Raw genomic sequence first — 27,940 nt, 5'->3', positions numbered from 1 at the left:
TAGTAGGTGATATAATTAAACACATAGGGGCCGATGCAAAAAAAAAGAACGCTGAAAACGGGTGCTGAGAATTCAGCGTCCGCTTTCCTAGCACGCCACCAGGCACCTCTCCTGGGGGCGCCATGCTATATTTAAATTAAGGGTCGCATTGTCAAGGGGGCGCTAGGGTCAATTGCGTACCCCTAGCACCTCCTTGACAGCAGGAGCCTGTGAGCGGTCGGCTGTCAGCCGTCCGCTGGTTAGGAAAACAGACGCTGACTTTATCAGCATTTGTTTTCCTAATTGGCGCACAGCCACGGTTCGGGAAATGGACGCTTGTTAACTGAGTGTCCATTTCCCGACCCTGACCGCCGGCACTTTTTTAAAAACCTTTTTTAGGAGGATGTACAGAAAAGCAGTATTTTCTGCTTTTCTGCTCTAGGCAGACCCTTCATTTCTGAGCGCAAAACTGTGTGTTTTGGATGCACATTTATTTTTTGCATTTTGGGTGAGTGACTAATAGCCTCATCAACATGTATTTGCATATGATGAGCGCTATTAGTTTTGCTGCGCGTTGGACGCGCATTGTGGAGGCGCTAATCCCCTTATTGCAGAAGGGGATTAGGTTGCGCCTACACAACTCACACCCAGGTTAAACAATGCGCTCGGCTGAGTGCACTGTGTTGCATTGGCCCCATAGAATGGCTTTTGGCCGAGTATTTAAAACAAAGAAAAATCTACATAGCCTGAGCTTTCTAGTCTGTTTCTTCCAAGAGGCAACCAAATATGTAAAAATATAACCTTTTAGCCCAAAAAGAAAAAAAAAACCGGAGCAAAGCTATGCCAGAAATCACAAGGCATCCTCACACAGGTAATTCACGGGTCTGGGTTGTAGGAAGAGGCAGGAAGTAGAAAAGCAAGACTGAATCAACCTCTCTGGGTTGACCTTTCAGCAACCCTAAGCAGCCCGTCCACGGCAGGTGGAAGCTGTAATGTTCAGAATTTTTATTTTATGTCTAATAATACTAATTTCATTGCCAGAGGGGCCTCAGCGGGATAAAGAGAGCAAAATGTGTTCTGCTGCCAGCACAGGGAGCAGTGACTTTTCCTCAGAACAAGGGTATAGCTTATTTAATAGAAAAAAAGGAAACTGCAGTCAGAAGCTGGTAGATTATTATTTTTTTTCTATTAAAGGCGATTGATGTTTCTGTGTGGATGACACAGCAGGTGGAAAAGGGAATCCAGATAAAAAATGAAAAAAACCTACTTGTTAACGATAAGAGGAGTGCAAACCAGCAATTTATATACTGCGTAAGAGCAAGTGAGGACAGTCAAGATGGTGGCAAGAACACAGATGAATGTTAACCTCTGCTTCTTCTGGCATCCAGCCAGGGCATAGGGTTGCCAGTCCGCTCCAGGACAGGTTGACCCAGCCCTGGTTTTACCCCATTGCATGCAGGGTCTTGTAGATCTGATTTAGTTATGCATGCCTGTTCCTGCATGCAGCCAGGTAAAAACAGGCCTGGATCAGGTTAGTGAGCTAGTTACTTTATTTTACTTAATAAAGCCACTTTTCTTCCATTTAAGAATCAAAGTGATGTACAATAAATAAAATAAAAACAATCTAAAATAAATAAAATATGCAACATAAAATGAAAAACCTAATAAAAATCATACACAAATCTTATTACACAATTTAAACCAAATAAAACATAAAACAAACACAGAGTAAATTAAACCGAAAAGAACTAAGAATAAACAGGCATATTAAAAATAAATATGTACCAGTAAGACTCTCTTCAAAATTATACAGTGTGGAGACAGCAAGATGTAAGTCTCTCAAAAAAATTACTGTACCACCACAATTTGAATGCGACAATAATTGATCACCTCAAGTGAGAAAAAATAAATTTTTCAAATACCAGACCTCATAAACGGCATGGTTAGTAATGCTAGTTTAGCATATATTGAATCTGCCAACGTTTATAATCATAGGTCTTTGATATATAAGTTTTTTCTTTTTGCTTTCGTGAGAAACAATACCCAAAATCATGTGAATAAAATAGTCTCTTGTGTAAACATAACTGTTATCTTTTCATTTAGTCGTATTTAACCGGCACTTAGCTTGATTTATAAAGGTGAAGAAACGCCATATTTCTTCATGAGAGGCTAGTGTGGAAAAAGCCCGACACTGGATCCGTGTTTCGGCGCGTGCCTTCGTCGGGGGCCGAAATAGATGATACTGGAGCGGCCGCCATCTCCAGCCGCTCCAGTATCATCTATTTCGGCCCCCGACGAAGGCACGCGCCGAAACACGGATCCAGTGTCGGGCTTTTTCCACACTAGCCTCTCATGAAGAAATATGGCGTTTCTTCACCTTTATAAATCAAGCTAAGTGCCGGTTAAATACGACTAAATGAAAAGATAACAGTTATGTTTACACAAGAGACTATTTTATTCACATGATTTTGGGTATTGTTTCTCACGAAAGCAAAAAGAAAAAACTTATATATCAAAGACCTATGATTATAAACGTTGGCAGATTCAATATATGCTAAACTAGCATTACTAACCATGCCGTTTATGAGGTCTGGTATTTGAAAAATTTATTTTTTCTCACTTGAGGTGATCAATTATTGTCGCATTCAAATTGTGGTGGTACAGTAATTTTTTTGATATTAATAATAAAATCATAAGTAAAAATATCTACATATTCAATAAAAAGCAATCATAATGGCACTGACAGTAAACCTACACATCGAAAGTGTTACTAAAGAGAAGAGATTTTAGACCCTCCCTATATTTGCTGTAGTCTTTCTCAAGTCTTAGTGCACGGGCTAGGAAAGAAAAAGGCATTTCTTTAGTAAAGGACTACAAGTCCCAGAATCCAGTGGAAAGAATTCTAAAAGTAAGCCATCACCCTGTTAGGGTTGCTAATTGTTTCCAGATTTGCATGACATAATCAACCTGAAAATCTGGAGCCAATTAGCAACCATACCAGGGTGACGGCTCACCTTAAGACTTGTTCCCACTGGATTCTGGGACTTGTAGTTCTTTGCCTTTTGTAAGCTGCCAACAAAGACTGGATCTGCCTGTCCTGCTGAAACAGAGCCCAAAGTAATCACTCTATAACCTGGAGGTTAACTAGAGTTTTGCACACACAGCAGGGGAAACAAACACCACATCTGGAGCTTTGTATTGTGTTTTCTGTGCTTATTAATTGTTAAAAAAAAAAAAAAACTGAGCAGACTGGAAGGTTACCAGAAGACTTCATGTCACCCAGGACAGGCTGATCCAGGTCTGCCTTTGCCCTCCTTGCATGCATGGAGATAGAGCTCTGATTTGGTAACATTTCCTGAAAAAAAAAAAAAAGCCAGACCGGGATCAGCCTGTCCTGGGTGACCTGGAGTATTCTGGCAGCCCTGGAAAGGAACTGAAAGTCACAAAGCAAACGTCTATATGGAACCTGTTCCTGTTGCCTGGCACTTTTACAAGTGTTGGATATAGATGACCAAATCGTTACCCACTGCGGATAGTTCGCTGGTCCAGCCAACTGCCTGCCCGGTACAAGCAGTGGAAATCATTAATTCTGTCTTTGTAATGAGCTGAGAACTGTACACCCAGAAAATGCCCAGAGCTGCCAAGCTATGCAGATCTGGGAGGATGACTTTTTGACCTGTCCTGGTTTCGCAGTGTATTCTAATACAGTGTAGATTTGTCATCCCTGCTTCTACTCATTGAATTCAATGCTGCAGATCCCGTACTCCATCAGAATGGATTTGTTGGAAATCCAAGACTGGCCTAAAATCTCCCTCCTAGAACTGGGTAACTTGGCAGCTCTGAATGCCTTGTTGGAAAGGGTCACAAAACAGCATGGCCCTCTCACTGAAATCCATTGGACCCTGTGGGCTCTGATAAACCAGTCAGAGTTATCGAGGCAAGTTGGGATGCAGTCTACTCTGTGACTCTCTTGTTAACTTGACTGCTCCTTCCCAAGGACACTGCTGGGGGTTTCTGAAAAGCAGCGGCTTAAGAGAAAAGATAAAAGTCCTTTTGATGGAAGTAATTATTGGCCACCTGCACCTTTCAAAATTGTTCATGGCCTGCAGAGGGTGTGGCTGCCCTTTTAAGAAATACGTTTAAACGCTGAACAAAACGTGCGGAGGACTTAGGGCTGCCACCTTGCCCAGGTCAGTGCCAAGAAGCGTGATCCCGTGCAGGTTTTGCCCCGTTGCGTGCATGGAGTTATAGATCTGCTTTTCGTAGGAAAATCAAGATCTACAACTCTCTGCATGCAAAATGGGACAAAAGCCAGGACTGGATGAGCCTTTTTTGGACTGACGTGAGCGAAGTGGCAACTCTTGAGGGGGAATGCGCGAGGCATGCACGGCGCTTCCAGGCTACAGATCGCTCTTTGGCCTCGTTCACAGAAGTCACAGAGGGTAACTGTGCCAAATTGCTCCCTGCAGTCGTGGCTTCGGGCCACTGAAAGTTCCGGCGAGAGCCGAACTGCTAAGGCCGCTCCTGTCCCTGGGGTGCGTGCGGCAGACTTGTGGGGAATTCCTCCTCCTCCTCCTGGCTGGAACCATGCACCCCCGTCTCCCCGTGGCCAGCTGAGATTCGTCTGTATTTCTGCTTTGGCATTGGCTTTCCTTTGCGATTTAAAAAGGGAGACCAGCCGTTATCTCAAGCCATAATCATGGATGTTGTGTCAGAGAGGCTCGCCTTTTCCAAGGCCCTTCCTTCTGAACCAGTGCTGACCCAGGGTCCCAGTGTGGTGTTAGAGAGCACTCCCCCCCCCCCCCCCCCCCCCGAGCCAGTGCCCACCCAGTGTCCCAGGATGCAAACAGAGGGCACTCTTGCCGCCAGGCATTTCAGATGAGGCGTGAAAGCCGAGCTCCTGGCTGATGTGTGGAACGTAAAGATCCCCCTGGCAGGATCTTTGGGAGGGGGGGCGATAAGGGCTGCGTTCCAACACAGGCTGAACAATCTGGCGCCTGGCACAGGAGCCTAATTAAGCGCAGAGAAACTACACACTCCCGTTTCCCATCTTACTGTCTACACCCTTTCTGAAATGCACACTGCCTTCCGTGAAAGCTCTTTACAAGTAGATAAATCAGGAAAGAACTGCTCGGGGCCATATGGGTAGGGGAAAAAAAAAAAAAAAAGGAACATTTTCCTCATTGTTACCAACTTTTTATTCTTAAAACCCTGTGATAATAAAAAAAAAAAAGACGTTTTAACTGACAAAAAAATGATGTTTATAGGTTCCCGGCTCACTCCAGACATCAGGAGGGAAGAAGGGAAAAAGGAAAAATACTAGGAAACGTTTTCTTTTCAACGATGTTTCATTATTTTCATATTGTAAAAATCTCTCTCCTCTCCTCCCACTACATCAGCGGGAGCAAGGAAGGCAATGCAGCAAAGTAAATCAGGTTCAGAAGGTACAGTAGATGTGAACAGACTCCCATTCTCCATGGACAGGGACTGCAGCTTTCAGTGGGCTTGAGGCACCTAGTGAGGGCCACCGCCAGGCTGATCTGCCAGTCCCATGGGGGGTGTCTACGGGCTCCTGGGACTGTCTCGCCATCGCCAGATGTCCCGAGAACCTGGCCTGACCCCCCCCCCATCATCTCACGAGAGCACGGCGGCAGGGGCAGAGCCCGAAAGCACACTCGGTGCAGGCGAATCATTGCAGAGCTCCAGCTGTTTCTCCTCAATATAACGCCGCCCCCCCCCCCCCCCCCCGGCTACTGGCTCTGAAGGCCGCAGGGGCTCTCCGTGATCAGGGTCCCCTTGGAGCCCCCTCTGCTTATGGCTCTGCAACTCCACCATGTCCATGTCCCTCCAGGGCGGCAAGCTGGGCTGAGGAGGGCAGGCGTTGTAGTCCAGGCAAGGGAACTCTGTGTAGCGCGGTGACCGCGTCTGCTCCCTCTTCTCCTCCCCCCCGTACACCAGTCCCATTGCCTGCAGGTTGAGCCCTTGGGTTCTAGGGGCCACAGGGCTTAGGTGAGTGTCCCATAAGGAGAGGTCAGAGAAAGTCAGGATACAGACAGAAGTCAGGGCTGGAAGCGAGTAGGCAGGGTCCGGGTCTAGGCCAAGGTTGGGGCAGGCAGAAGTCCATGAGGAAAAGCCAAACTCTGTAGCAGAGGTCAGAACCAGGAGGCAGGCAGAAGAGTAGCTGGATCCGAGGCAAAGGTCAGAACCGGGAATCAAGCCAAGACAGACAAACAAGACAGGGCAATGCAACAGAAAGGCAGGGCAAGGCAGGAATAAGGTAAGGAAGCATGGCAGGGCAACAAGGCATAGCAGGACAGGACGAGACAATGAGGCAAGGCACAGAAAGGTAGTAAGACGCATTGCAAGGCAGGAGGACCTGTTGCTGAGACTCTGGGAAACGGGGCCGCTGGGTAGATGTAGGGAGCCTCTAGTGACATCATCCAGCAGTGCCGAACTAGGTTTCCCACCACAGCGCCTTTAACCCTGGTGAGAGTGCGCGCGGGGGTGGCATCATTCATGCCATGAAGACGGAGCATGGCGTCGGGGTGGGCATGTGGGGTTGAGTGTGGCTGCGGCTGGCCAGACTCTCTCAGTAACACTATGCACGCCCGATAGCAGGTGTATAAGTGGGTGCACATAATTTTGCTGGGATAATTTTCAAAGCAAACTAATGCGCAAGTCCACTTTAAAAACTGGTGTAACTTGGACAAATAACGGCCCCTGAATTTAACACCCCCCCCCTCCCCCTCCCATGTTGTGTTACAAACCAGCTGCACACATTAATGTTGCAACCTTACTGCGTAACAAACCAGATTCAATGTCTGTCCCCGGCCACACACAAACCAACCGGCCTGACTAGAGAAGCGGATCAGAGAGAGAACAGCAAAGCAGCAGAAGGTGAAAGTTCACTGAGCTGGACGCGGGAGCCCCCTTGACCCCATCCAAGTTCTTTTATGGGGGAGATGCAAGGAAGGGGGGTCCCCAGGGGGAGGGAGGGATGCACTGGAAGCAGTGCAGGACATGGCGGCCACCATCCTAAAGTCATTCTGTGGTCAGTTTTGGGACCCGCCTGGCCAGGAAAGGAGGAGGTCGGAGGACGTATTAAAAGACTGCAATCCAGATGAATTCCTTTTGCAGGACAAGGCGGAAAAATGGCTGTCTGTCTTTTCTCAAACACCAGGCGGGACTTCGGACCTTGCCCCCCAGTCACGTGGCTGGGGCAAGGTCAGGTCGGCACCTTTTTGGAAAATGGCGCTGACCAGGCCCAGTGCAAGGATGCGCCCCGGCCTCGACATGGAACCCTCTACAAAATTTAAAGGTTCAAAGGGGGTCAGCAGTAGGGTGGGGTCCTGGACCCCTTTTTGGGGGGTTTTGCTTTAGAGTGGGGGGTGTCAAGAGGCACGGGACCCTCTTTTTTTTGTTCTTCACCTTTTGGAGGGGTGGGGGGCACAGGACCCTAGGTTTATTGATAGACTTTATGGAGGGTGGGGGGTGGCTCACTTGATATTTGTTTGACCATGTGGGTCGGGAGTGGGAGCCTGGACCCCTCTTTGTCATTCTGGACCTTTGGGAGTGTGTGTGTGTGGGGGGGTGGGGGGCTGGGGTTGGCTGCAGGGCAACATTTTCACTTTTTTTTCATTGGGGGTGTCAGGGGTGCCTCAACCCCTCCAGTTTGCTATCCTATTTTTACTTTTTTCTGGCAGCCCTTTAAGGTGATGGTGGTCCTTGGAGGTTGGGGCCACCATCACGTTAAAGGGCTACTAAGCGCGGTGTTCGGCCGCGAGATTAAAGGACGCCCCATAGAGCCGCAAACGTTTTTGGGGGAGGGGGCCCCACTGTCCCGGCGACCATCCTCCTCCACAGTAGTGAGACCCCTCCCCCGATAAAACTTTGTGGCTTAGCGGCTCTGGTCCCAAGCTTGCACAACAACGGTCTAGTGAAATGCGTTCAGTAATTAGCAAGCTGGAGTTGGGAAATAGTTTTGTAAATTGCGTGTCGTATCTATTGAGGTCAGGATGCAGGAAGCACAATTTAGAATATTGCACAGGAGCTGTTTCGTACCAGATCGTTTACAAAGAATGGGTCGTTTAGATCAGTGGTCCCCAACCCTGTCCTGGGGGCCCACCAGCCAGTCGGGTTTTCAGGATATCCACAATGAATATGCATGAGAGAAAATTTGCATGTACTGCTTCCATAACATGCAAATTTTCTCTCATGCATATTCATTGTGGATATCCTGAAAACCCGACTGGCTGATGGGCCCCCAGGACAGGGTTGGGGACCACTGGTTTAGATTAAAATTTGTGTATAAGATGTAACATGGTTAAAAGGATTGGGAGATGCCAATTAATCCAAAATACAAAAATCCAGACGGTTCAAAAATGACCTACTACACGCTTTAATGTCACTAATGCATACAGATATGCTGCCCTTGAATTTATGAACTTCAATTTTAATTACACTGTTCTCACAATTTTTAATACAAAATATGTCTAACAAACATGATATATTTTTTAAGTCCACATTCATTGCTTATGAATAATCATCATATTAAAAACACCAAATTCGACCTTCATATACCCCCACTCAGCCATACCTACGCATGCACACTACTCACTCCCATCCATAAAACCATTTCCGAGGCATATTCATTCTAAACATTTCAATTATTGTTGAGAGGATTAATTTTTCTCCTCTTTTGTTTTTTGTCTTGGTTTAAAGGTACATGAGCTCATAATTTCACATTATGTGCAAAGTTGTTTGACTTTTTGGGATCCGTTTCATAGGGAAAATGTAATTGCTAAGTTGAAGACTTGGGCAGCATCCGTGTCCACAGGATATTCCAAATTCGCCTATAGAGTGCTTAAGCAAGCAAAATTATGTACCGTATTTTAAGGTTTTGGGTGGACAAGTCTTCCCCACCACGTCATCTTTGCTGTGCTCATATGCTGGATTGGATGTTACCGGAAAAGCTGGATGCGAAGGTTTCTCAGGAACTATTACCTAAATTACATACGAAGCATGGGGCACGTTCTGCGATACTGTGCCCAGTCAATACAGGTGGAGATGTAAGAGATTACCGGAATCCTGATATTGCTGTCTGTCTGTTTGTCGTCTTGATGTGACCTTCTGCTTGGCAGTGTAGGAAAACATGGAAACATATGCAACCAGCTTCATGATTAAGTTTTATTTGTTTCAAACTTTTGGTTGTGCTTGTTGCAATAATTACAAAATTAATAATAATAGTGTGAAAAACTTGCCTTTCCTGGTCTGAGTCCTGTCTTTATCACTACAGAATTATTTCCAGCTAGTTGCCTTCCGGCTTATCAAACACAAGCTCAAGCTAAACTCAAGGCCGGTGCAAGAGTATTTGGCGCCCTAGGTGAATCTTCGGTCATGCACCCCCTCCCCAAACTTACTTATTTGGCAGCAGCTCCAGCACAGCGCTCTCTCCTACTGGTGCCAGTGGCTCTAGCACAGCAGAGCACCCCTCAGGGCCTTCTGCTGGCAGGATTTTGCCACCCCCCCCCCCCCAAATTTTGGTGCTCTCGGTGACATCCTAGTTTGTCGAAGTGGAAGCACCAGCCCTGCCTAAACTCCTCTAAGTCTGAACTCCTCTTTTAACTTTGCCCTCCTTGTCAGGAACCCCCTTACCACCTAAAGCCTCTGCACGTAGTCTGTGAGATGCTGATGGAGCTGTTCCCCCGATGTAAACCCACATCTCAGCGGTGGTAAAGATCACCTTTATGCACCAACACCAGATTTGTCAACTGCGTAACTACACTGAGCAATGCGACCTGCGGATTGTCATACGCTCACTGACCACCAACCGCACTGACTACGGTAACTTTCTGCTCTACGGCATCGCACAGTACAACCTCAAATGCGCTCAACTTTTGCAGAGCTCGGCAGCTCGACTTTTGATCGGGGCCAAATCCACGGACCATGTTACTCCAATTTTGTGTCACCTACGCTGGCTCCCAGTTGGGAGCGGGATAACATTTAGAACGCTTTGCTTTGTCTTCAACGTATGAACTAACTGGTCCCTGAATCTCTTTCCTGGCTTCTGCTCTCCTATCCCCCCCCCCCCCCCCCGTGAGGGACATTCGCTCTTCCCAATGGGCCCTTTTATCCTCCCCTCCACTGGCTTCAGCCAGACTAACATGCACGAGACTTTGTGCATTCAGCTGCTCTGCCCCTAAAATACGGAGCAAGAAGCCTCTAGTGCTTCACCTTCCAGCAAAAAATCAGAGCTTGGCTGTTTAGCCAGGCCTTCCCTCAAACTGCACAGCAGAGACTCATCCTCTAGTACCCGCTCACTGGAAGTCTCTCTGGCTACAAATCCCACAACGTTTGCCCACTTCTGGGCTACATCTATCCAATTGGTGTTTAACTTACTTCTTAACTGATATGCACTTTATACCCAATGCAGTCTACCTCATACCTGTATGCATCCATTACTTATGTACGCAATGCCTTGTTTTTTTTATTATGTAATCTGCCTTGGGCTTACCATTAAGAAAAGGCAGAATATCAAATGCTTATAACTAGATAAATAAACCTGAAAAATGTGAGGTTTGACATGGTTCACCATCTGCAAAGAATCCCGCTTAGGCAGAGAAGGCGGGCGGAGGTTCTTTTGAACAGAGAGAAGATCAAAAAAAAAAAAAAAACTCTTGTCTTCGTTGTCACAAGGAAAAAAAAAAAAAAAACTTTGCAAGATTAATTTTCCTGTTCGTCGAGGTGTGCGGATCAGCGCCCGAGCAATCAAAATGTGCTTAGCAAGGAGGATTTTTCTTTTCCTGCTCAGCTCTCGGTCGCTAAGATAAATTATTTTTAAATGTTTGAAGCAATGATGACCTGGAAGACTGCAAAAAATAAAAGTGGTGATGAAGAATGATTTCTCTCGACTTTCAGCGATTGTAAAAACTGCTTCAAGTCATCTGTCCAGGACTGTGGGGTTTATGATGCGGGTACCAAGCTCTGCTCTGTGAGTCCCAGAAAAGACTGTTTTATAGAGCGGCGCTGCGGTGCTATCAGTGCTCTGCCTCCCAGCTGCTTTCTGGAATTCAAGGACTGCCAGCCTGGGCCAGACAAGGTCCATTTGTGCCCCGCATCCTGTCTCTGATGGCAGCCAGCAATGGGTATTTGGAGGAAGTTGCTTAAGTTGCAGGGCATGTGTCCATTTGTCCATCCAGGGTCAGACCCTAGCAGTTTCCAACAACTCTGGTCTAGGGGGGGACATCAGGCTTGAAGTCACCAAAAAGGACAGTGATATGGGGCAGAGGTAGAGAAGCAACCAGCCTAATAGAACATAGCAGCACAGTAACTGACAGCAGGAAAAGAGCCAAATGGCTCATCCAATCTACCCAGAAAGAATTTTAGGGTTCTAACTGCCGCTCTTTGCTGGTTAACCCCATGCTTTTTGTTTAGGGTTGTGACTGCCGCTCTGTGCTGGTTAACCCCATGCTTTTTGTTTAGTGTTGTGACTGCCGCTCCATGCAAGTTACCCTTAAGCCTTTCTTGGAAGCTCTATGAGGTCTGCATTCAGCTGCCTCAAAATGTGGTATAGTGTTTTTACGTTTACAATAAACAGATTTAAACATAGGAAGGTAAAAATGTGCAGTACTCCCCCCTAGCAAGCCATGTGCTGGCCTGGTACACAATAATGGAGTCTAAGTTGTACTTTCTCTAATACTTGGGGAGGAAAGGTGGGGGCCGTATAGCATGAAGGGAAGAACTGTTTCTTAAGACTGCATACAATCATTATAACTATATGACAGTATTTTTCTCTCCTAAAGGACAAAATTACGCACTAATACACACGGTCCTTGCTTGGAGTTAGACCTATGTCGTGCTCATGTGGCTGTCACATCATGTGACATTTATAGAGTGCAAGAACACATGAGGTCATGCCTCAAACACAGAAGCAACTCTGGTTTTGAAATGAGGATGGTTTTAGAGACAAAAGACATCTGATTGTGCTTGCCTGACTTTTCCGAGGGCCTTTGGAAGGTTCTGTGCCCAGTATTAATGACAGTCTGTACGTGCGTTGCAGTGATTGCTTCCTGCATAGCACACTGTCTGCCTGGCTGCATTAGTAACTTGTTTTAAACATAGTTCAGTGATCAGCCAGCACTTTATCACTGTTACCTCTTAGAGATATATGTGTGTGCCTGAACAGAGACAGAACGCTGATTTATCTATCCAGCACTCGCTGTAATTTAACCCCAGAATGAGTCCTTTCCGCCCCACCATCCAGCACTACTTGTGATACTCCCACAACAAAGTCTTCTCATCCCAAGCATTGCCATCCAGCACTCCTTGTGTCACCCTCCCACCCTACGTATCCCCATCCAGCGCTCCTTGTGTCACCCTCCCACCCTACGTATCCCCATCCAGCGCTCCTTGTGTCACCCTACGTATCCCCATCCAGCACGCCTTGTGTCACCCTCCCACCCTACGTATCCCCATCCAGCGCTCCTTGTGTCACCCTACGTATCCCCATCCAGCACGCCTTGTGTCACCCTCCCACCCTACGTATCCCCATCCAGCGCTCCTTGTGTCACCCTCCCACCCTACGTATCCCCATCCAGCGCTCCTTGTGTCACCCTCCCACGACAAAGCCTTCCCCACCCTACACACTACCATCCAATTCTTCTTGTGAAATCTTCACAAGGCCATCGTCCAGCACTCCCCATGTCAGCAGCACCCACAGCCCAGCCTGGCCCAGAGCGTGGGAGTCCTGAGTCAGAAATCAAACCCAGGTCCCTTTGCCTGGCCATGCACACTACTAATGCTGAGCCTACTGGGCCAAGCGCAGGGTGTGACCTCTGAAGGAAAAAGGTAGGGGGCTGCATGTCCAGAGAAGTAAAAGCAGGTTGCTGGAGATACAGCGAACTTTGCAAACAGGACAGCTCTGTGCTGCTCACTTTAATGGCTAAAAGTCAGCATTTATTTACTTATTTATTTGTAATGCCTTGAGTAAAATTTATGCAGGGGTACTCTGAATGGCTCTTCAGGGAGTCAACATGATTGGACAAAGCCTTCCCACTAGTTAGGTTTTTTTAGTTATCCGGATAACTTTAGGCACGTACAGTATATTCAACATGACGTTTATCCTACTGAAAAATATAGGACTCACCGGCTTACTGAATATTACCCCCTAGATTTCCAACTATGGGATAAATAAGTGATTTACAGGGCGCTAGGCCCCACCGTTTATGAAAGCTTCTTCAAATCAATACCACAGATCGTATCAATACAACTGCCCTCACTTAAGAGACTGATCCCACTCAGCTGCCGACATCCCCATTTGCTGGAGTTCCAACTCAACTGTTCCTCTGGTGAATTCTTAGTGATTACACCATCTGCTAACGCTGGAATTTCTTGAAGGTTCTCCTCGTAGTCTACAGAAGATTTTAATATTTAATACCAAATTGAAATCCTAGCTTTAATGTTGTGTAATGAGCAACCTGGGCCTGACAGAACAGGAAATGGGACTCCTCTATTGACCCCCTTCCCCCAAGTTTGAATGGGTACAGCAGGGGCAGCACTCCATGAAGTTAGCAAGTAGCTCATGTAAAACAAATCAGAGAAAATTCTTTTTCACTCAGTGTATAATTAAGCTCTGGAATTCATTGCCAGAGGATGTGGTTACGGAAATTAGTGTAACTGGGTTTAAAAAAGATCTGGATAAGTTCCTAGAGAAGTCCATAAATTGCTATTAATCAATAAGGAATAGTAGCTTGGGATCTATTTAATGTTTGGGTACTTGCCAGGTACTTGTGACTTGGATTGGCCACTGTTGGAAACAGGATACTGGGCTTGATGGACCCTTGGTCTGACCTAGTATGGCATATCTTATGTTCTTATGGTCACTGCTGATCTAATTCACTTTTGAACCAATGTTCCGCAGGTGACAGGTTTTAAATCCCCGTTCTCATCCCCCAAGTCTTTCAGTCCTAGAATGGCCAGGCTCTGTATCCCTGCACCCATCCCCTGAGCCCTCCAGTCCTAGAGGTGACAGGCTCTGTATCCCTGAGCCCATCCCCTGATCCCTCCAGTCCTAGAGGTGACAGGCTCTGTATCCCTGCACCCATCCCCTGAGCCCTCCAGTCCTAGAGGTGACAGGCTCTGTATCCCTGCACCCATCCCCTGAGCCCTCCAGTCCTAGAGGTGACAGGCTCTGTATCCCTGCATCCATCCCCTGAGCCCTCCAGTCCAAGAGGTGACAGGATCTGTATCCCTGCACCCATCCCCTGAGCCCTCTAGTCCTAGAGGTGACAGGCTCTGTATCCCTGCACCCATCCCCTGATCCCTCCAGTCCTAGAGGTGACAGGCTCTGTATCCCTGCACCCATCCCCTGATCCCTCCAGTCCTAGAGGTGACAGGCTCTGTATCCCTGCACCCATCCCCTGAGCCCTCCAGTCCAAGAGGTGACAGGATCTGTATCCCTGCACCCATCCCCTGATCCCTCCAGTCCTAGAGGTGACAGGCTCTGTATCCCTGCACCCATCCCCTGAGCCCTCCAGTCCTAGAGGTGACAGGCTCTGTATCCCTGCACCCATCCCCTGATCCCTCCAGTCCTAGAGGTGACAGGCTCTGTATCCCTGCACCCATCCCCTGAGACCTCCAGTCCTAGAGGTGACAGGATCTGTATCCCTGCACCCATCCCCTGATCCCTCCAGTCCTAGAGGTGACAGGCTCTGTATCCCTGCACCCATCCCCTGAGCCCTCCAGTCCAAGAGGTGACAGGATCTGTATCCCTGCACCCATCCCCTGATCCCTCCAGTCCTAGAGGTGACAGGCTCTGTATCCCTGCACCCATCCCCTGAGACCTCCAGTCCTAGAGGTGACAGGCTCTGTATCCCTGCACCCATCCCCTGAGCCCTCCAGTCCAAGAGGTGACAGGATCTGTATCCCTGCACCCATCCCCTGATCCCTCCAGTCCTAGAGGTGACAGGCTCTGTATCCCTGCACCCATCCCCTGAGCCCTCCAGTCCTAGAGGGGACAGGCTCTGTATCCCTGCGCCCATCCCCTGATCCCTCCAGTCCTAGAGGTGACAGGCTCTGTATCCCTGCTCCCATCCCCTGATCCCTCCAGTCCTAGAGGTGACAGGCTCTGTATCCCTGCGCCCATCCCCTGATCCCTCCAGTCCTAGAGGTGACAGGCTCTGTATCCCTGCTCCCATCCCCTGATCCCTCCAGTCCTAGAGGTGACAGGCTCTGTATCCCTGCGCCCATCCCCTGATCCCTCCAGTCCTAGAGGTGACAGGCTCTGTATCCCTGCACCCATCCCCTGAGCCTTCCAGTCCTAGAGGTGACAGGATCTGTATCCCTGCACCCATCCCCTGAGCCTTCCAGTCCTAGAGGTGACAGGCTCTGTATCCCTGCACCCATCCTCTGATCCCTCCAGTCCTAGAGGTGATAGGCTCTGTATCCCTGCACCCATCCCCTGAGCCCTCCAGTCCTAGAGGTGACAGGCTCTGTATCCCTGCACCCATCCCCTGAGCCTTCCAGTCCTAGAGGGGACAGGCTCTGTATCCCTGCACCCATCCCCTGATCCCTCCAGTCCTAGAGGTGACAGGCTCTGTATCCCTGCACCCATCCCCTGAGCCCTCCTGTCCTAGAGGTGACAGGCTCTGTATCTCTGCACCCATCCCCTGATCCCTCCAGTCCTAGAGGTGACAGGCTCTGTATCCCTGCAACCATTACCCTGATCCCTCTAGTCCTAGAGGTGACAGGCTCTGTATCCCTGCACCCATCCCCTGAGCCCTGCAGTCCTAGAGGGGACAGGCTCTGTATCCCTGCACCCATCCCCTGAGCCCTCCAGTCCTAGAGGGGACAGGCTCTGTATCCCTGTACCCATCCCCTGAGCCCTCCAGTCCTAGAGGGGACAGGCTCTGTATCCCTGTACCCATCCCCTGAACCCTGCAGTCCTAGAGGTGACAGGCTCTGTATCCCTGCACCCATCCCCTGATCCCTCCAGTCCTAGAGGTGACAGGCTCTGTATCCCTGCACCCATCCCCTGAGCCCTCCAGTCCTAGAGGTGACAGGCTCTGTATCCCTGCACCCATCCCCTGATCCCTCCAGTCCTAGAGGTGACACGCTCTATATCCCTGCTCCCATCCCATGAGACCTTCAGTCCATCCTCTCCCCCCCCCCCCCCCCCACACACACACACAGAGAAAAATTCATAAACAGGTGTTGATAATAGTTTTCACTACATATTATATTTGTATATTTTGGAGAGAGGGTTGGCATTCAGAACCTGATTGGACTCCAGACACACACCGAAACCATATGCAGGCATTCCAATCGCAGAGCTCGGCCGATCTAGATACTGGCTGCCTCCATTCCTGAGTGATGAGATTGTGGGACAGAAACCTCCCAGGAGGGAGCAGTCGCATTGTACGGTCCTGAATAATGCATGGGCCTCCTACACAAATTTCTCCAGCAGGTCATAAATAAGGCATAGGCTGGGCTCTTCTACACCAGGGTTTAATGCTACCATGGATTTTTAAGTGGTCATGTTCTTTACAAGCATCCCTCCAGCACAGGCTTCTTTCTGTATTCCCTCAACTGAGTTTGAAATATATCTGATTTGCATTTCCAACACATTTATTTCTGATTTTTGTGGAACTTAACCGGATAGCAGGTTAATTTCACACCTATTCCAGAAGCAGTGTAATGAGAACTGTGCTGCCTGCTGCTACAGTAAACGTCAGTTGGTGAAAGTCAGGCATAGGGTGCTGGATTTATAGCCACTTTGTTTATATAATGACCGGGCTGTCAAGTCCATTTTAAAATAAAATAGAGATATATGCTTCCATCATTCAGTTGTTAGAAACCGAGAACATGAGGGCAGCTAAAGACTTCAGTGGCCTTTTGGTGTCTCCCTTCTTGCTGTGAAACTGAAGACCCTATTTGATCTCTGACTTTACCATTCCTTCCTTCCTCGCTCTTAGTCTCCCTTACCGCACCCCCAACCCTCACATAGAATCCCTCTGTGCCTCACTCCCCCACCTCTTTGCCCATTTCAGGCTTTACTCCTCATTCCCTCTGTGCCCATCCCAGGTTTTACTCCTCACTCCCCCACCACTGTGCCCATCCCAGGCTTTACCCCTCACTTCCCCTCCACTAAAGATCCTCTGTGCCCATCCCAGGTTTTACTCCTCCACCATTGGGCCCATCCCAGGCTTTACCCCCTCACTTCCCCTCCACTGAGGATCTTCTGTGCCCATCCCAGGCTTTACTGCTCACTCCCCCTCCACTGAGGATTCTCTGTGCCCATCCCAGGCTTTACTGCTCACCACTGTGCCCATCCCAGGCTTTACCCCTCACTTCCCCTCCACTGAGGATCTTCTGTGCCCATCCCAGGCTTTACCCCTCACTTCCCCTCCACTAAGGATCCTCTGTGCCCCTCCCGGGTTTTACTCCCCTACCATTGTGTCCATCCCAGGCTTTACCCCTCACTTCCCCTCCGCTGAGGATCTTCTCTGCCCATCCCAGGCTTTACCCCTCACTTCCCCTCCACTGAGGATCTTCTCTGCCCATCCCAGGCTTTATCCCTCACTTCCCCTCCGCTGAGGATCTTCTGTGCCCATCCCAGGCTTTACCCATCACTCCTCCACCACTGAGGATCCCCTATTATTGGCCCAGGCTGTCTTAAATTCAAATACCATTCTTGCTCCTACCACTTCTCTTCGTAGGCTGTTGGTTGACATAATTGCTGAATCTATTCCCTTTCAGTCTCGGTTTCTGGCCCTTAGTGGTAGAGTAAGTACAAAGGCTGAATTCCCTGCTGCGGGGATAGGATTGAGGTGCACTGGCAGAGCTGTGCCTGTAGGTAGGGAGGGGGGATGGGGCTGCAGGGTAGGAGTGAGGTGCAGCAGCAGTGCTGTGTGAGGAACTGAGTGCTTGGGTTGTTTTTGGTTTTTTAAAGGAATGTTTGCCTCGCTCGCATGCATCTCGCATAACGCGGCCGCTCAGGCTTTGTTCTCGATGCCTCCTGTCAGCCCTGATTCTGATAAAGTGCAAGTCCACAGGAAAAAAAAAAAAAACCAAGCAACCCACTTCTTTACTCTGCTTCTTCCAGGATGGCCAGCCTGTGGGATCTGTACACGTCGCTGTACCACGTCTCCGAACGGCGTCTCCATTACCACGAGAGCTGGGGAGCCGAATGAGGAGCTAATGAGAAGGCGTGGGAACCTGAAAGAGGAGCTGGGATTGGAAGAGATCCCTCACGCAGCCTGAGAGTGACTTCAGAGTAAGGAACAGAGTTGTTACAGCTAAAATGCCTGTGTTTAATTTGCATTATCGTTTATATAGAAGAGTCAGGTGGCTCCGGCTCACTTGCAAGAAGCCCACCTAGTCCTACTTTTACCCTGTAGCGTACGAATGAATGTATACATCTGAAAAGGCTAGAACGACATCTCCTTGCATACAGTTGAGGAGGGAGTGTTGGTTAAAAAAAAAAAGGTAAAATAAAAAAACCCAGGATCAAACTGTCCATTCTGAGATACAGTTTTACAGCCTCCTCAGATATTTGGGATGAGTGCATGCTGGTGGCCTGAGACTAGATCACTGCAAGTCATCAGGTATAGGTTCTGCCAGGTCTGGTTTTGCCCCAGGGCATGCATGGAAACGTAGTCCTGATGTCCCGTGACAACTAGGATTGACAAGTCCTGGCTGGTGAGGAGCCCAGCTCCCTCTGGAGAGCGGGCTGTGCATCGCAAGCATGGCTTATGTTTCTTTGTCTATTTTGGGGCTTTGCACTTTCCTCATTCGGTCTTATTCACTGCTCTGCTTTCACTTCCTCTTTGGCTCCCCCAGAGCTTTTGCTTTCATTTTTCTCTTGAGCCAATACAGTAACGTGCGCTCCAGTGGAGCGTACTGTTAGCCCGCTTTTGGCCGCGCGTTTTCGACGCGCTATGTTTACACCTAAGGGGTAATAGTGTGTCGAAAATGTGTTCAACCCCCCTGAAACTAATAGCGCCCGCAACATGCAAATGTATGCTGATGGCCCTATTAGTCATTCCCACGCGATACAGAAAGCAAAATGTGCAGCGAAGCCGCACATTTTAATTTCGGCCAGCACCGGGAAAGTGTACAGAAAAGCAGAAAAAACTGCTTTTCTGTACACCCTCCGACTTAATATCATAGCGATATTAAGTCGGAGGCCCCAAAAAAAAAAAAAAATTTTTAAATCTGCCCACGGCCCACAGGTTGAAAGACGGGCACTCAATTTTGCCGGCGTCCGTTTTCCGAACCCGTGGCTGTCAGCGGTTTTGAGAACCGACGCCGGTAATATTGAGCGTCAGCTGTCAAACCCGCTGACAGCCGCCGCTTCTGTCAAAAAGGAGGCATGCGGGCCGATACTGAATCGCGTGCCCAGGACACTGGCCTGTGCGTGCGTCGGGAGAGCGGGCTCTCGCCAGCTCTCCCGCGCTTCTTTCTGTGTCGGCCCGATATGTTTGCTATCTTGTTTAGGATAAGGGCACAGGCCTTTTTTTTAGTGATGACTGCCTCTACCCTGCTTCTTAAGCTGGCTTGGGGGGACAAGGGACAGAGGAGGGGAAGGAGGATGGTGGCGGGAAGAGTCCTTATCTCAGAACATCGAGGCTCTGTATATGCAATGGGACGATGCCTTGTGTAAGGCTCTCTGACTATAACAGGACTCTTTCTCCATCGCATTACTCTGCAAAGGAAACAGGGCTACTGGACAAAGATCCCATCCATGTGGAAATTCCCTGTAGGTGAATGGAGAAGAATGTCACCATATTTGTTTTGAAGAGTGGAGAGCACCCCCTTACAATTTTTGCTTCAGTTTTCCACCTCTTTGATCAGCGTTGCTGTGGATCTTTTTTTTTCCATGCTTTCTACCCACTTTGTCTGCAAGTAATTAGCTTTCATATTCTGTCTCTTGCAATTAATTATCTCCGCTTACACATCTGTAGAACACCCTGCCCCGTCTCCCATCCTAGATTTGATCACGAGCTATTCTTAGTGTCATGGGCGTATTCTGAGATGCAAACTTCAACACAGATGCTTGGGCACGTCGGCTTCTCTGTTAATTATGTGTTTTAAAATATAACACGTGCTAATTTCCTTATTATGATTATTATTGCAATGTTGTCTGCCGTTGACCGTGGGATTAAATCGCTTGCACGTTCCAGATACTGTTAAAATGTTTAATTTTACGGAGGGGAATCATGCAGGTGGGAGATGTTTCAGTGCGGGAGTTTCTTCCGTCCAAGGGAGTATGTGGAGGGATGACGCCGTAAGGAGATAGGATTTGCAGAATTTCCAGTAATGAGATCAGAGAGGTATATGGCAGTCATCCCATCAAGAGTGGGTGAGGAAACATTCCAAAGAGAGAGAAACTCAAGGGTAAAGGGTCATGAGATGAAGCAGGGAGGCTCAGATGAAATATATATTTATTTTTTTGTTTTTACTGGGAGGCCAGAACAGTGACAAAATTTGGGCATGTCCAGGACAGAGAGAGAGAAGGAGATGATTGCAGAATGAAGAACATTAGCAGCAAAACAGCAGACAGGCGGCAACATGTTAGCATATAAAGGTATATTGGATGCTGAAGGAAATGAGGTGCCATTCCATGCCTAGAAGAAATGTGTGATGTGGAAGGAAGGCTGGTATTTTCTCTGACTGGAGCTGGGAATCTTGTACAGTTGATTCATTACACAATGGATAATTGAAGGATAAAAGAATTATGCACTTCATGTGCCTAATTAGAGCTTCTCATGTATTAATGTGCATTGCTTGGCTCTATCCAATAGGACAGGGGTGCCTCCATCATGCATTATCTATCTCATGCATATTCATTGTGGATATCCTGTAAACAAGGCCTATTTGTGGCTCTTAGCCACCCCTGCAATAGGAGATCCTAATTAACTGATGTTAAAAAGGCACTAATGCAAAAACTTAGATATGGCTATTAATGGGGTTGGTGCAATGGTCCATGCAGGAAAGCTGGAGTCCATTAGAGGCTAGCTTCCACTCCTCTGCCGTTCTCACCTTTTGCTCCCAGTTAATATTGCAGTAGGGTTAAAAGATGCTGTGAATGTTGCTGGTCTTAATTAAAGTGGTCCCTGCCATTGGTTGATGAGGATGTGGTCACACTGTGCTTCCCAGCAAATCATAACGCTTGAATTTCAACAACCATTTTCCACATGCCTACTAATAGTGTCTTGGAAGTGTAGGGTTAGTAGACCTCTCCAGGTCCGCAGAAATGGGGGAAGCCGGTCCAGGTACCCCCCCCAATGGCCTCTCTGGACTTGTAGCTTTTGCTGTTCTTAGAGAAATTGGAACTACAAGTCCAGAGAGGCGATGGGAGCAGAACCATGCTCAGCTTGTTCTAGGAAGTTTGGAGCCATTATGGTTACTGTAGGTTGCAGGACTGGTCTTAATGGCTTTTCTCATGGTTTCCACACATCGGGGGATTTTTTGAAAGGTCAGTGGTGGAAAACCTCCAGTTCTTGAGGGCCAGGTTTTTAGGATATCCCTAATGAATGTGCGTGAGACAGATTTGCATGCACACTGCCTCACTTGGATGCAGATCTACATTATGTATATTCATTAGGGATATCCTGAAAATCCACTTGGTTTGTACCCTTTGAGGGTCCCCACTCCTGCTAGACTTTATTTATTGGGTGGGAGGTGACAAGTCATAGCTGGTGCAGTTTTTTAGTATTTCGTTATGTGGGGGTGGTTTGTCATGGCCCTTATGTTGGTATCGTTCGGTTTTATTGTCCATTATGGTTGGTACATCGTAAGTCTGTGATTTTATTTTTATGTCCATATTGGCGCTATGTAATCTATGCTGCACATTTTATGTGGATTTGCACACTACTTTGGATGGCACATGAGTACTAATAGATAAATAAATGTTTGTGCTACCTTAGTACAGTTGTGACTAGTTTTCGTGGGCTGCATTCCCTTCCTGAGTTTCAGGCCTGCCTCATTCTGCACTGAGCAGAGGAAAGGAGCACAGCCCTGCACACAGAGTCACACCAATCTAGTCCAATGCAAAGGTCTCGCCCTCAGCTTTGGTTGTTGACCTTTACTTCTAGTTATCCAAGTGGAGTAACATGTCAATCTCATTAGTTTGCACGGTCAAAGACCCTCTTAACAACCACAGCAGCATCTCACGGAAAAGCCCCGTAGTTCCTACTTGCACCGACCGCCGCTCCTCTCTCTCTTGCTTTTGACCTTCTTTGATTTCTGCTTCCCTGCAAAGTTGGCTTTTTGACATCCAGCACAGATGCAGAACAGCTTTAGCCCGTAGTAAAGCTAGGTAGTGAGATCAGATAAGAAGTCCCCACTGACGCTTGCTCAGATCAATATCTGCTGCGCATCAGAATGCCGTGGGCTTGAGAGACAAGGCCGTTAAAGTTCACAAGTTGGCTATGAGGTCCTTTCTTCTTTTTGTTAGATGCCAGATCTACCCATCTCACTGCCAGTCTGCATGAGGGAGTATCAGCCACCTCTCGACAGCCTCACGTGCTGGCCAAACCTAGGGTTCAGGAAAGCCAGGTTCCGGAGAGAGCCGTAGTTTCTGGCACCCCTGGCCAAGCATCGTCACCGCAATGGCTGGACAGATGTAGAAGGGGGAGATTGGCCAATAGGGGCCGGTTCCAATGGGCTGCAAGTCCAAAGGAGCCGGAGAAAATTGCTGAGCCATAAACTGAAAGTAAATTCTCTGACATGTAGGGAATTATGAGCTAGGCTCCTGATAGCTGGCAGACCACGTCAGGGGTTAAATCTATCACCACATCTAACTGCCCTTTTCTCGGGCCTACGCTGAATGCAGCAGAAATGCCATATTCCAACCGCAGTTAGCTCTAGCCTGTAAACAACCCCCATCTGCCACTAGCTAACAGGAAACCTGATGGCACGTAGACATATCTAGTGCAAGCTTTAGCAGCCTCCGAAACAGCTCTTGGCCTACTTGCTCTGATGTGGGTTTCACACTTAGGCAAATAGGTCAACAGATCGCAACTGCCTCATGCCCTGCTTGTGACCTCTCCCCTCCCTGCCTGAAATACACTGACCACCTGCACCTACTCGGAAAAAAGGTCAGGAAAGACATTTATGGTAGAAACGCTGTAGCAGCCAATAATGTGATGCATGTATTTATAATAACCCTATGGGGCAATTATTAGTTAAAGGAACTTTATCTCACAGGTTTGTTTTGTGTAGAGGTATTAGGCAGGGTGGCCCCCCTGCCCTTTTATTTGTCCTCTCTTTAGAGCCCTTGGCTATTAAACTGCGTAATTTGTCTGTTTTGCAGGCATCTGGCTTGGGAGGAAGGTAATAAAACTCACTTTATTTGCATACAATGCGTTATTATTTGTGGGCTACCCTAAATTTCATCTTACTGAAATTATCAATATTTTTACTTCGTTTGGATCTTTTTCTGAATTAAAAATGAACTGTAATAAATCTGAAGCGTTTCCCCTGGAGAAGTCTTTAAAAGAGGGTTGAGCTGGGATGTTCCCGTTATTACGGGCTTCTGAAGCCATGTGTTATCTCGCCATTACATTGGCCCCTACTGTAGCTGAGTGATAGATTTTCAAATTTTGTGTCTGTAATGGAAAAGATCAAATCACTGTTGAATCATTGGACACCTCTCCTATTACCTCTAATGCAACGATGCACTTTGGTGACAATGGTGGTTTTACCAAAGCTTTTATATTGCTTACAGATGGCTCCCTTGTGGATGAAGAATCAGAAAGTAAGAGCTTTTTGGATTTCAGCCTTCATTTGGCAAAGAGAAGGGCTTGCCTGAGTTTTGAGGTTTTGAAAGGAGATACGCATGTGGGTGGCCTTTCTCTGCCCGGCTTGGCAGTTACGTAATGTCTCTTGCTCACTCTGTTTTGTTCAGGATTGGATATCTCGGGACAGTCAATTTGATACATGGGGTTTAATGGCAGAGTGCACTCATCCCTACAGGCCTATCAATTTATTACATTTGTTATGGGGTAAATTGGCTCCATTAAAATGTTGAAACTTGTGGTATTTGCTGGAAGGAAGGTGTGAAAATGGTAGCGGGTGCTTATGGGACAGAATCCTAATATTTATCCATTTTTGTTGTTATTGGGTAATGGAGATTTTCCAGTTGGCCTTCGTAAATCATTGTTCCATGACTGGGAGAGATGAGGATAATACTGTTTGGGGCAAATAATTCATCATGCCAGCAGATAAGGGAACAATGGGATTTTCCATCCAGTGGCTTGCCTCTATTGTTTGCAAGTCAGTAAAGATAATATTGTTCTCTTATGTGTAGTCTATACAGTGCTGCCTACATGGAGGAGCACTATAGAAATGCGTAGTAGCAGTAGTGGTTATCATATACGGAGGGGGATGAAAGTTTCTGGAGATTTTTTTCCAAATATAACAAGATTGCTATCTGGGTTGCAATGCTGAAACTAAACTTGAAAATTCCCCATCTACATAAGTTAGCCTTACTGTGGAGTAGGGATTTGGGCATTGAGTTGGAGGACTCAGATATTTCTCAAGGCTTCGTTTTACTTTATAAATTACTTTACAGCAGCCAACATGAGAGAAATTCAGTTTAAAATCCTTCACCAGCTCTATATTACCAGAGCAATGGGAGTTAAAATGAAACTCGGGGATTCTGATTTGTGTTTGAAATATAATTTACCATAGAGGCATGCTTTGTCATATATTTACAGAATGCCATAAATTGAATTCCTTTTGGAGATAAATGTTTGCATATTTGGAGAATATTCTGAGGTGCACTATTTCATGGTCTTGTAAATGAGTATACTTGAACATTTTTGATAGGGCTCAGGCTCTACTGAGTGGGGGCAGGAAGTTTCTTGTTTCTTTTCCGTTAGCAAAAAAAAAAACAAGATTTTGTTCTATTGGAAAAGTGATGAGTTATCTACTTTTCGAGTTTGGAATGAGTGTATGCAAACTGCATCATTAGAGTTGCTATGGAAGAGGGAGATGTGCCATTTTCGGGGTGTGCTTTTACCCACAAAAGTATTTTTAACTTTGGTTAATAGTGAAAAGACATGACTAAAAACTTGATTGATATTTTTTTTTCTTGGTTGGATGTTATTTTTTATTTGTTTTCTTACACTTTGTATCATTTACATTTATAAATGTAGCATGGGATGCATGTGGGGTTCTTATTGGAATTGCGAGTCACTTCGGGGTAACTTTCCTTCTGCTTGATTCAGATGTTGCTGCTTTTCTGTACATGTGATCTTTGTAAGATTATATTCATGCTTATTGACTCCAATAAAGAAACTGTTAGAAACTAGGAAGCAGGCCTTCTCTTCTATAGGTCCCTCACGTTGGAATCCGTTGCCTAGCAGTTTCGGCTGTATGGATGATTATCTGTTATTCCATAATCTCTGGAAGGCTTACTTCTTCACACGAGCATTTGGCAACGTTCTTTGTTTTATTTAGGGCTGTAATCCTGATATGATTTTATTTCATTCGTGGGGGTGGATCTTCTGGTAAACGGTTTATATTTTTGGAATTTTATGTGGTTTATCTTGCTTTTGGGTTGTTTATTTTTTTTGTCTATGTGCGTTAGTTTGATTCTGATTTGGGGTCCTGTCTGTTATCAGTTTGTCTTTTCTGCTTTGTATTTCATGTTATGTATTCACCAAGAGCCCGTGTTGCAGGGGCGGTTATACATTTAACTTATAAATAAATAAATAAGTACATACAATATTTTTTTTTTATATTCCTTCCGAATCAAACCTCCTTGGAGCTTTATGGCCTGACCTCTTGTTCTAGGCTTCTTTTCCACTGAAAAGGTTTGCTTCCTGTGCATTATTTATACCTCTACAGAGAGGAGGAAGAGGTCTACTCTGCTGCAGTAACACGGGAAGCTGGTTTTCAAGGTTATAGAAAAATCTCCATGCTGTAGTACCAAGGCATGAGACAAAGCAAAGGATGCTGGGATAGTGTCAGTTTTAGTCCTCAGGATTAATGCATATTGGGCTGAATTATTGAGTTTAATATTCCCTAGCATTTGCATCATATTTTCCAGTCTTAGTTTCTGCATTTGCCACATACAATAAAGGCAAGATAATAAAGCCCTAATCCCAGGCTCTGCTAGGGACCGAGTGATTTCTGTCTCACACACATTCTGCCACATGATAGTACAGGTACAGCTTCCCACACACACACTACCCCACCACAGAACAGGGGCAGCAGTGTCTCCCTCCTACAGTGCTCTATCACATGGGCGGGTACAGTATTGTTATTTGTCCCTTGTGGTTTTTGATTCTTTCCAGAGCAGTTTTAAACATTTGTTCCTTTACATTGTGTTTGGCTTTCATAAAAACTTTTCAATAAAGACACACCATACCGTAGGGGTATGAACATTTCCTTGAGAAAACCACTAAATGAATTGGGTCTTATCTTGGATTCTCCATGATCACAAAAATCAGAAAGGTGTACTCCACAGAGTACATGACATTTCCGAAAGCGGTTTCCTACTGAGGTTATGAGTGGTGCGGCTTCTGTCTCTGGTTGCTGGGAGAGTGTGATGATTTGATCACCAGATCACCCCCACTTGCTACAATGGAGCAAGATCTGGAACCACTATCTCCATCACTTGACACAGCCTCTGTGTGGTTCCTGCCCACAGCACTTCTGCTTCTGTCACTGACTCTGGTGGTTCCCTACAACACCGACGTTGGACTCTTGAGGTCCACTGCCACCTCCAGCGAGGCTTGCCTCTGTGATCTCTCTTCCCAAATTTGTGGCCTATGCTAGTCCATCCCCCTCGCTGTATCTGCAGCCCATCTACCTGGCATTGCACTTACCCATAGGTCCACTACCTAGGGAACTCTGCGGCCACCACCCCACTGTTGCTGCTAGGGCTGCTTCACTTTGGTGGCGTCTGCAACTGGAACTGCTAGGGCACTTACAGCTCTCTCCACAGTCATCGGATGTGTTCCTTTCTGTCTTGTGTTTTTCAAATTATGCACAGAATTTTCCATTGACTAGAAAGCTATGCATGTAAGCTACTACACATGCACAGCTAATAAACAACACAGAAGAACCTGGTCAGGCGCACACTAGGGGTCAGCCCGGTGGCTCGGTGGCAGTGCTCTGGGCTGCCATGCGGAGAGTCAATACTTGGATTTGGTCTTATGCACCCCCGGATCAGCAGGGACTGGCTATGCTGCAGAAAGGAGCATGCAAGAGACGGTGTCATGGTCATTGTTAAAGGCGACACCCGGCGGCTGGATGCAGAGCCCATGATACAGGGTGCAAGGGCTTGGTTGTCAGCCTCAAGACTGTTGCTGCAATGATTAGGACCAGTGGGAGGACGGGTCTATCAAAACAAGGGAAAAATTCCCCGGCAGTTGCAGGCGAAGGCTCAAGGCATGAGGATCCCAGTACTGGTTCTGACTGAGTTGGCAGCAAAAGGAGAAAGGAGGAACTGCACCTCTCATCTCCTTGCCTGGCCTGGGAATATTCTCTAATTTTGTCTGTAATTGTCTGTTTGATAGCAGGATCCGCTCTGGCAGCTGTCCTGAAACCTAGCTGAGAAAATGTTTGTTCCTTGGGGGGTCGGGGGAAGAATGGGGGCAGTTTGTCAGCTTCTTGAAGCGAGATGTATGATTTGTTCGCAGGCAGCCGAACATCCCGTCATGGCAAGGAAAGAGAGATTTTTGTTATTTTACAGAAGACAGATAAAAAGGCTTGGCCTATACTCTGCCAATGCTGCAAAAGTCTTCACGAGGAAAAGCCGGCCTTTCATGTTGACAGCCTCAGGGGCCGAGCCCTGAGAAAATAATATATTAATGGCATTTATAGACAGTGTGTGTGGCCATGATGACCATCTTCTCTGGAGCAGCTTCTGCCCTTTGGAACTCCCTCCCAGAAGAGCTCTGACAAATACATGACTGCTTCAGGAAAGAAATAAAAGCCTAGCTTTTCT

The 27,940-nt window shown here is 47.1% G+C and overlaps 1 protein-coding gene across 2 annotated transcripts in view; it reads left to right on the top strand.

The window, feature by feature from the left end:
• The window catches only part of LOC115073228 (leucine-rich repeat and fibronectin type III domain-containing protein 1-like protein), a 203,654-nt gene that overhangs the window by 65,380 nt on the left and 110,334 nt on the right, over nucleotides 1-27,940 (top strand). For both annotated transcript variants that reach the window (XM_029571496.1, XM_029571498.1), the window contains exon 2: nucleotides 18,080-18,250. The gene's annotated coding sequence lies outside the window, so the exon portion shown is untranslated. The remainder of the gene's footprint in view (nucleotides 1-18,079; nucleotides 18,251-27,940) is intronic.

The sequence above is a fragment of the Rhinatrema bivittatum genome, chromosome 11 (assembly GCF_901001135.1).
Source record: "Rhinatrema bivittatum chromosome 11, aRhiBiv1.1, whole genome shotgun sequence".
Lineage (NCBI taxonomy): Eukaryota > Metazoa > Chordata > Amphibia > Gymnophiona > Rhinatrematidae > Rhinatrema > Rhinatrema bivittatum.
Note: the sequence above shows the minus strand (reverse complement) of the source record. Positions and strands in the feature narration are given on the sequence as shown.